At 37.4% G+C, this 10,507-nt stretch overlaps 1 pseudogene; it reads left to right on the top strand.

The window, feature by feature from the left end:
• Nucleotides 1–1,257: 1,257 nt before the first annotated feature.
• Nucleotides 1,258–3,480, top strand: LOC136455044 (protein argonaute 4A-like; annotated as a pseudogene).
• Nucleotides 3,481–10,507: the final 7,027 nt, after the last annotated feature.

Below are 10,507 nucleotides of genomic sequence, written 5' to 3'. Positions count from 1 at the left end.
CTTGCTTGGACTTTGCTTGATATCTTTGGTCTTCTCTTGTGCTTCTAAGGTCTTGCTTATGGTGTTGATCATCGTATCATCACATCGCCTTTGTCCAAGTCATGTCTTGCACCCTATTGAACTATAAAACAATCACTTGCGAATTCATTAGTCCAATTTGGTTGTGTTGATCATCAAACACCAAAATTCAAAGTAAATAGGCCTAGGGTCTATTTTCCTTACAAATTCATCAGTATAATGTTAGATAGATATGATAAATCTACACTGTCAATTGTCCATCATTTGTTAGTTGGGTGGATTGAAATTGGTTTCTGTCTAATTATGTATGTTTTCCTTAGCTAATCTTGGGTGTATTGAAATTGGTTTCTGTCTTATTATGTATCCAAATTGCAATTACTTTAGCTAATAATTTTTTGGCCATTTGAGTGACATTGACTGTAGTCTAAAAATAAGAGCATTTCTGAAAAATAATTCAACTATTCTGCTTCTTAGGGTCACTAACATCTAAAATGTCTCCTTTTTTAGGCTAGGTTCTGCCTGTTTTCAAGTTCTATTCCTATCATAGCAGTAACTAGTACTTGTCACAGTTAGCATACTTTCAGTCTAGTTCATGTGAGAGGAAGATGGCACTGATTATGGTGGTGAAAACTAAGAGTGCAATGTGAATCTAAACTCTTAATACTATCTTTGTAACATACTCATGATTTGTTGAGAATATGTATGGTCATTGTTGGACCATCCACCCATGATCCATGCATTGGTTTCTCGGCTAAGCTTGAGCATTAGTTCTACTGCTACATACTCATGATTTTTTTACATGGATTTTTGGCTACGCGTCGTTTTCTTGACTTTGATATAGTCTGTGAATTCTATAAGGAATTTGGATCCTGAATTTTATCTATTATCTATTTTTCCAAGTTGTTATTGCACCAAAGAAATTCTTGTAACTATATATTAGTTTCCTATGTAATCTTGTAACTATGTAATCTTGGTGAATCTAACTTGTCATGCTCCTGTATCACTGATTTGCCTATATATGCAATTACTTCATGCACGCAACAATAGTTTGGTCATACCTGATTCTAATATCATGCTTGAAAGCTTTTGTTCATTCTGTTACGGTGTATGCCAACCTAGCACGAGTAGTACTGAACTAAAGTAAAAGAGCTCACTCATGTGAGTTACTGAATGGTAGGCATGAATATTTTTTAAGAAAACACTAGCTGATTAAACTTTATTATTTTTTGTTATATAGCCATGGATGATGATGAGTTGTAATCTGATGCTCAATCTATAAATGGTGAGAGTGATGATGAGTTTGATATGAACTCTAAAGAAGACAACAACTCTGATTCATTGAATATTAGCGAGTACAAAGATTATCATCCAGTTGAGTCCAGTTGGTCTCTAGTGTTGTATCTTGCTTTTGTAGATTCACACTGAAACATAAAAATGGTAATGGTGACTCTGAAGAGATCACTATTTTTATTACTTTGTAAAGAAACATGGCATAGAGCTGCAATACTATGGTGATCTTCCTTGTATCAATGTGGGAAAACCAAAGCGGCCAACATATTTTCCAGTTGAGGGGTAACTATTATTTGAATCCTAGTGTTGTTCTTTTGCTATAAAGCTCTTTTCCCACTAATGCTGTGAAGATTGTTTCTGTGTTTACCAGTATTCTGCCTTTACAAAGATACACTAAAGCTTTGAGCACGCTTGAGAGGTCATCACTTGTTGAGAAATCTAGGCAGAAACCACAAGAAAGGATGGATGTTTTGTCTGATGTGAGTTTTTTTTGTGGATTAAACCTAGTAATTTTTCCTTTTTGTCATTATATATAACAACAACAATTGGGCCTAGCAAGTTGGGTTATTGCCTTATTGTTAGGTGTGGTTTTCTTAAACTTTTTTTTCATGTCAAATTGGGTAGGTACTGCAAAGAAGCAACTAAGATGCAGAGCCCATGCTGAAGTCATGCGGGATTACAATTGATAGAAGTTTCACATAAGTTTATGGTAGGATACTCCAACCCTCCAAGGTTGGTCATTACTATTTATCCTTTATCATTTTAGATATCCTTTGTGGTTATGGAATTTCGAAGGCATAAATCTTAGCTGTCTTTTCGTTTAGCTTAAAGCTGGCAATGGAGAAGACATTTTTACATGCAATGGTAGATGGAACTTCAACAATAAGGTCAGCATGTATAGCATATTCTTTCTTGTGTATGTGGATTGTCATGATGTCACATGTAATATTTTGAATTCTATTTTTTAGAGGCTCATTAGAGCTAGCAGTGTTGAGAAATGGGCAGTGGTCAACTTTTCTGCACGATGCAATGTCAGGGATCTTGTTAGGGATCTCATCAAGTGTGGAGGCATGAAGCGGATCGTAAGTTTATTTTCTCATTATGTTGTGCATTTCTAGCACTATGAAGGGCGGGCCTGGTGCAAGCGGTAGAGTCTTACCGCCTATAACCGGAAGGTCCTGGCTTTGAGTCATGGTCTCCTCGCATTGCATAGGTGAGGGTAAGGCTTGCCACTGACACCCTTCCCCAGACCCCGTACAGAGCGGGAGCTCTCTACACTAGGTACACCCTTTTTTGTGCATTTCCAGATGTGCTCTAATTCATGTTTGGGGTTTCATTTCCACATGTTCTTATTTACTTGGTTGGTGTTGCAGATGATTGAAGCACCTTTCGATGTAATTGATGAGAATCCTTCAATGAGACGGTCACCTGCTGTAACAAGGGTCGAAGACATGTTTGAACAAAGTCAAAACCAAGCTTCCTGGTGCACCCAAGTTTCTTCTATGTGTTGTAGTTGAATGTAAGAATTATGATATTTATGGTTGGTTAATACTACTAAATCGCTGTTAACTTCTGTGGTGCATTTTGTTTTCCACTGTATCATTATGCCATTGACCTTTGTAGGGCCTTGGAAGAAGAAATGACTTGCTGAATTTGGGATCGTTACACAGTGCATGGCACCAACTAGAGTCAACGATCAGTATCTTTACAAATGTCCTACTAAAGATAAATGCAAAGGTACGTTTCTTTTTGCCTTGAGATTTGATAGCATGGCTACATTTGTACATGGAAATTATATATTTTTGATATTTTGTCCCTTTTTAAACAGCTGAGTGGCATGAATTCGTTGCTCCAAATTGAAAACATCCCCAGCAATTCCTCAAGTGTCCAAGGTCCCAACTATAATCTTGGGAATGGACGTGTCGCATGGTTCTCCTGGACATTCTGATGTACCATCCATTGCTACTGTAAGTATAATTTTTGTAATTTTCTATGATAAATAATAAATTGTAGGTACTGTGACAGTTTATATTTTGTTGTTCTTAAGTTAGTTCTCATGAATGGCCTCTTATCTCAAAATATAGAGCTTCTGTCCGCACCCAGTAACCTAAAATGGAAATGATTGACTCATTGTTTAAGCCACGAGAAACTGAAGATGATGGTCTGAAATGATTGGTAGCTTCTCCATTTACCAGAAAAGTACTAGCCAATTATAGAAGTTTTCATCTAGAGGGGAGTAGTCTGCTGAATTAGTTGTGGTTTAGAGCACTTTTATGTGCACAACAATGTTTATAAAGTTCTAAAAATGATTCAGCTGAGGTTGTCAAAGTCAATTATTCGTATGAATGTGTCAATGATCTCTGTTTATTTTGATTTGTGCCTGCCCACACCATGTTTTTGTCCTTGTCCTTTCATAGAAAAAAATTGCCTCTTGTGTTTTCTGCTAACACATCTTGAACTTTGTAAGTTGTGATTTGTGTCTGTCCACACCTCTTATTTGTCCTTGTCCTTTCATAGAAAAAATTTGTCTTTCGTGATTTGTGCTAACATATCTTGAACTTTGTTAATTATGATTTATGTCTACACAAACCTCTTATTTGTCCTTGTCCTTTCATAGAAAAAAATTGTCTCCTATGATTTGTGCTAACACATCTCAAAATCTGATAATTGTGATTTGTGCCTGCCCACACCTCTTATTTGTCCTTGTCCTTTCATAGAAAAATTTATTTGTTTTGATTTGTGCTAACACATATTTGAACTTTCTTTATTGTGATTTGTGTGTTGTTATTGCTGCTTTTCTGTAATTTAGTAAGCTCCAGGTTTAGTGAATTGACTTTCGTCCCTCATTTTCTAGAAAACTCAGGGTTAGTAAACTGCAGTACTATATATTCACTATGGAACAGCTGCATTATATGAGAATGAGATTACTAGCAAATGGGGATGCATAGATTTGATGTTGATGCCATTTTTTATGCGGACTGGTGTTACCCACTGTGTCATAAGCACATTGACATGATTGTAATTTGTAATTGCTGATCGACTGTAGAAACTCTGAAGTGGTTATATTTAGGTTGTTGATCTGTGGATGCACATATCCTATGCAGCACAGATACGGATACATGTATCGATATCAGGCGGATATGGATACGTGGATACAACATTCTCAGAAAAAACCTGACGCGTGGATACATTTTAGTATTTTTAATAAATAAATAAGACTAAAGCATATTAAAAATTCTAAAAGTAGTAGCAACCAAGGCTTGCAATTGTCTTGTTCTGCTCATGCTCATGTTTTTTTGTATTTCCATCTAGCCAACGTTCCAACAGAAGCTTGCCAAGCATCTCCATCCACTCCTCAAAATCCAATTAAGAATGTATAGGCATTTAGTGTAGAAGTAGAACTCATCAACTTGAGTGAGGATTAAATTATTCAAGTATATCACAATGCTGCATCTATATAATATCAAGATCCGGAGAGAAATTAAACAAAAAGGGGATTAGAGAAAGGGAACATGGGAAAGCTCACTAAGGTAACCTAACTGCTACCCATGACCAGCAAGAGATGTGGTGGTCTTAGTTCCCTTCACTGGCCTAGCCTCCATAGGACCAACGGTGAAGCAGAGGACCTCCTTGCCGCTCGACCGTGGAGGAGCTCTTGCGTGCGGGCATGTTGTCGTGGCTGTGTAGGGTTAGAGCCTTAGAGGAGAAGAGGCAGAAGGCACGGCCACACGAGGGAGTCTAGAGTTATCCAACTAGCTATTGATGGGCTTGGCCGTATCGGACCAACATATCAAACAAGGTTAACGTATCTGTTAAGAGTATTTGAATTATTGTGGATTTATTTTTTTATGGATACTTTGTGGATACATATCCAACATGTATCCAAGCCGTATCAGATACGGATACATATCGGATACGGGATACGTCCTTATATTGGAGTATTAGGGTAATGTAGCACATATCTATGCCTTGCTTTGACTGCCATGTGCTTTGGATTATTCTATCGGCTATCTGTTTTTTCTAAGGGATTCCAGTGTTAAGGTTCATTCAAATCTTATTTGTATTTTGAATTTTAGCCTAAAAACATTAGGAGATTCCCTATAGGTTGTCTTCACTGATGATAATTATTCCTAAGTGTTGACTTGTCTTTCTTGCTCTCAGGACTCCTGCAAATGGCAGCTCAGGTCAGGAATTATTAGAGCACACTGAGGATGCATTTGGAATGAGTGACATTATTCTAATGCATCACTTAGCCAAGCAGTATGTAATTGTTTCATGTTATTCAGAAGGTATATTATACAAATATTTCTGTATATTGTTGATAGTGGTTGTAGTGTAGCCATTCCTTCTGTTTTTAACTGTGTCGTTTTTGCTTACAGGGGTTGCCTATTAGTAAGTGAATCGTTCTTCCACAATGATCCTTCCAACTTTGTTCCAATGAGAGGTGGTGTAGTTTTAGAGCTAGAGCCACATAGACTGGACTTTCACTCAATATCGGTCCTTTACTTTTAGAATAGGTGTGCCTTTTGTAGTTGTAAAAAATTCCATGTTTGACATTTATATGCACAGAATTTTGACATTTTTATCTTTGAACAATTGGTCTCTCAAGAATATATGGGGCCTTGGAGTTGAGGTATGGAGGATCTGATTATCTTGGCAAGGGTGTTCTTAAGGTTAGTTTACCAACCAATATTTCCATTTCAGTCAGAGGGTATTGTACTAGCTGTATTTGCCATGCACTTGCCTACACCATAGTCATTCATGCAACCAAGACCAGGCATGATGCTCACCATTTCTTCAACTTCTATGCATTCCTAGCTATATTTGAAGTTGTCATAATGTATACAACAAGAACTACAAGTAAGAAAAGAAATAATGAGATAGTGAAAGTGACAATAAGATGCAATCGTCAAGGAAAAGAAAAGGCACCAAAGCCTTTAGAGCAAGAAGAAGCAGAAATAGACAAGGATATTGTGTCACACCCCAAAATTTCTGATTTTGTGTTGTGCATAGAAAACACTAAATAAAATAAAAGGTTTTAATATTTGGATAAAATTTACCAAGTTTGAACTAGCGCAAATTTAGTTATAGGAAAAATGTGAATTTTTAAAGTTTTCTAATTTTGACGGACGTTTGGATGATGTGAGGTTTGCTTGTTGCTTGACTTGGTGTTGCGAGTAAGTAAAATTTTGAAAAAATGCATTTAGTAAGTGTTTATCTTTCTTCGTCATGTCTCTATGTTTTTCCATAACCAAATCCCTGATCTCTTGATCCTAATCTTATCATTTGGAGATTCTAAAGGTCCTTTTCTTCTACTCCAATCACCCCTTTTGGGTTTATCATCCATCAACTTATCTCTCAAAACTATACGGGAATTTTTCCTGCTTCTTAGTAAGTCTTTATCTTTCTTCGTCATGTCTCTATGTTTTTCTGTAATCAAATCCCTGCTCTCTTGATCCTAATCTTATCATTTGGAGATTCTCAAGGTCCTTTTCTTCTGCTCCAATCACCCCTTTTGGGTTTATCATCCATCAACCTATCTCTCAAAACTATATTTCAGAAGAAGCAGGAAAAATTCTCATATAGTTTTGATAGATAGGTTGATGGATGATAAACCCAAAAGGGGTGTAACACCCTAAAATTTGCATGGTTTTAAAAATAGGAAAAATGATTTAATTATGCATTTTATGAGTATTGAAATTTAGGAAAATAATAACCTTGTTAAAAAATCAAATATAGGTCTACATATATGTATGTGAATACATGCTGCTGCATATTTTATTTGTGATGCTCTGGTTTGATTGAAATTTACAAAAGAATTTGAATTTGAGTTTAAATTGGATTTGAAAATGTGTTAAGAAAATAGAAAAGGATTTTATTCTTCCCTTCTCGAATTTCGACCCGTCGCAGCCCAGCTGGCCTGCTTTCTCGCGTGGCCTATCTCCCTCCCACAGCGGCCCAACAAGTTTGGCTCAACTTCGCCCACACGACCTCCTATTCTCTGCAGCAGCCCAGCTTCGCCCGTGGCTTGCTCGGCAACGCGCCCGCGCCGTTCATCTCTCCCACTGTCGCTGACAGGTGGACCCCACTGGCCAGACCTATCCTCTTCCTCCTCGTGCGTGACTAGGTCAGTCACGACCACCGTCGCTTCTCTGACTCCGCCGTGGTTACGCCTCGTCCTTGGCTTGCGCCACAAGCTGCTCCTGGCTATAAAAACCGAATGCCCATATCGTGCCGCTGCCGTCCCAAGCTTCAGAGCCATAGCTACCCTCGCATTGTGCCGAGCCATGCTAACCCTAGCACCGCTGCCATCACCGCCTGCCTTACCGTGCACCACGCTGTTCCCGTTCGCTTCACACCGAGGTAAGCTACTTAGTCGAGTTCACCTTGTTCTTATCTCTCTCCTAGTGTTTTCGACTCGTGAGTCCGTGGTCCATAAGCCATGTTTCATACGCGCCGCCCGCCTTCGGCCATGGCGGTGTCGTGGAGCTCACTGTCATCCTCGCTGGCCATTTCCCCTCCCCTCTGATCTGCGCCGTCCGATTCCAATCCAATGGTCTAGATCTTAAGACACCCCTTCGCCTGTCGTTTTGCAAAAAGACCCTTATAATTATTTGGATCTCAACTCACCGTCTCTGCAATTTTGTTAAAGAGCCCCTATGTTTTTTGTTTTCATGTCCGCAGTCCTTGGTTCAGTTTAAAATCTATTTTTATTTATTTAAATTCAAAAATTAAGTTTCAACTATTTATATTTTTGCCACTAATCTTGTTTTAGCCATAAAATCTTTGTTTTAACTCCGATTTGATCAGTTCAAGTTACATTAGGTTCATAATTGAGTAATCTACATGTTCATACTACTGTTAAGTATATTTTCAACTTTTAAAATTTGAGGTTAGATTTAATCTATTATTTTACTAAAGGAAATCTTGTTTAATACATAACTTCTTTGTTTTAGCTCTGATTTTTGTGATCTTCACGTCTGTGTCCGTAGCAAGACGTAGATTTATTTTACAAACTTTTCATCTTGATTTTATGCTATTGGTGTACTATTCTAGTCTTTAGCTTTTGTTTGCTATGCATGATTACTTCTGGATGTTGCTGAGATTATCGAGTATAGACGGTGAGCAATTTATGGGTGATCAAGAGTACTACATTACCGAGCAGGATCAGCAGATAGCATGGGATTATCCTTCTTTCCTATCAACTTTAATATATTTAATTCATATTACATGTGTCACCTTGATAGGGATTCCCTAGAATTCAACTTATACCTTGTCTCCTATGTGATATGCATTGGGTAGCTTTGCTAGTGCTCAACTAAACCATAATCTTATAACTTGACTAATGGTATATGTAATAAATATTAAAACATGACTTTTTAGCAACATAGAAATAGAGGGCTGGAGTGTTTAGCTACTTATCTATAATTGATCATCCGGGACTTACAGTACAGCTGTGAGGGCTATATGGCTCTAGCTTTAGCTCAGTATAAGGATATTTTCTAGCTTGTTAGAGGTTACCTTTATTGACGTAAGAATGGCTTGATAAATTAGGTATAGTGCGACCTCTGTCTCCTTGAGTATAGGCTGCGCGTCATTGTGCCATCGGGAAGGGAGGCTCTACATCTGTTTGTCAAGTGAATCTAATGGCCCTAACTTGTTAGACGAACCTTTGAAAGGCTTCATAGTGATCCCTGTCTGCTCACATTGAAAGTGTTTTGAGAGTAATTAACCTAGACATATGGATATCACGACTCACAATGAAAGTGTACAATCTCTGCAGAGTGTAAAACTGGTATATCAGCTGTGCTCACGGTCACGAGCGGCCTTGGAACCCATATAGAATAGATGATCACTAAGAATTATCTATTTATGTTATTCATTATTCATGTTTACATTGATCATGTGTTTTACTTTGGGATTGAAATAACTTATTGCTACTCTTATGCTAAAATTATAACAACTAAAAGCTGAATGCTTTTAAACCCGTGTCAAGCCTTTTAAGCCTCATGAACCCCATGTTACACTTGTTGAGTACGACACGTACTTACGCTTGTTTATTTTCATTATTTGGATAAAAATCCCAGATGGGTAACAAATGGGTATGGTAATGACGACTTTCCTGAGGAGTACTAGACTTGTGGTCAACCAATTGACGTCCCTATGATATGGAGCTTCCGTGAGAGATTTTTTTTCTTTATACTTCCGCTATAATTATGTGAAGACTATGTCTTATTATTCGTGATGTAATAAACACTTGTGATGATACTATTTATAATTTGTCGGCTTATGTGTGCGACTGATCTCTAGGTGCACATAAGATTATGCATCTCATTTTATCCTTAAAATCGGGTGTGACAAGGGATGATTGGAGCAGAAGAAAAGGACCTTGAGAATCTCCAAATGATAAGATTAGGATCAAGAGAGCAGGGATTTGATTACGGAAAAACATAGGGACATGACGAAGACTTACTAAATGTGTTTTTCAAAATTTTACTTACAACACCAAGTCAAGCAACAAGCAAACATCACATCATCCAAACGCCTGTTAAAATTAGAAAACTTTAAAAATTCACATTTTTCTATAACTAAATTTACGCTAGTTCAAACTTGGTAAATTTTATCCAAATATTAAAACCTCTCATTTTATTTAGTGTTTTCTATGCACAACACAAAATTAGAAATTTTGGGGTGTGACACAATATCCTTGTCTATTTCTGCATCTTCTTGCTCTAAAGGCTTTGGTGCCTTTTCTCTTCCTTGACGATTGCATCTCATTGTCACTTTCACTATCTCATTATTTCTTTTCTTACTTGTAGTTCTTGTTGTATGCGTTATGACAACTTCAAATCCAGCTAGGAATGCATAGAAGTTGAAGAAATGGTGAGCATCATGACTAGTCTTAAATTCTATTGATAGCTATGGGGTGTACTTGTTGTTGATTAGTGCATTGTTGCCTTCAGATACTGCAACCTGCTAATTTTTTATGAATTCTTCAATTTCTTCCTTCGTCGGTTCTGGCTGCCATTTACATGTTCATTATCATCTATTATTTATCTAAACTTGTCGGTTCTGCTGCTATGATCCTCAAGTCATTTTCTCCTATTGTTGGTTGATCATCTTGATCTTCTTGTTGTGCCTGTAAATATATTAGCAGCAGTCTTGGTTTCTGAGTAAGCATTTATAATACAAATATTTT

This window comes from Miscanthus floridulus, chromosome 5 (assembly GCF_019320115.1).
Source record: "Miscanthus floridulus cultivar M001 chromosome 5, ASM1932011v1, whole genome shotgun sequence".
Taxonomy (NCBI): Eukaryota; Viridiplantae; Streptophyta; class Magnoliopsida; order Poales; family Poaceae; genus Miscanthus; species Miscanthus floridulus.
This window is presented reverse-complemented; position numbering and strand designations above follow the sequence as displayed.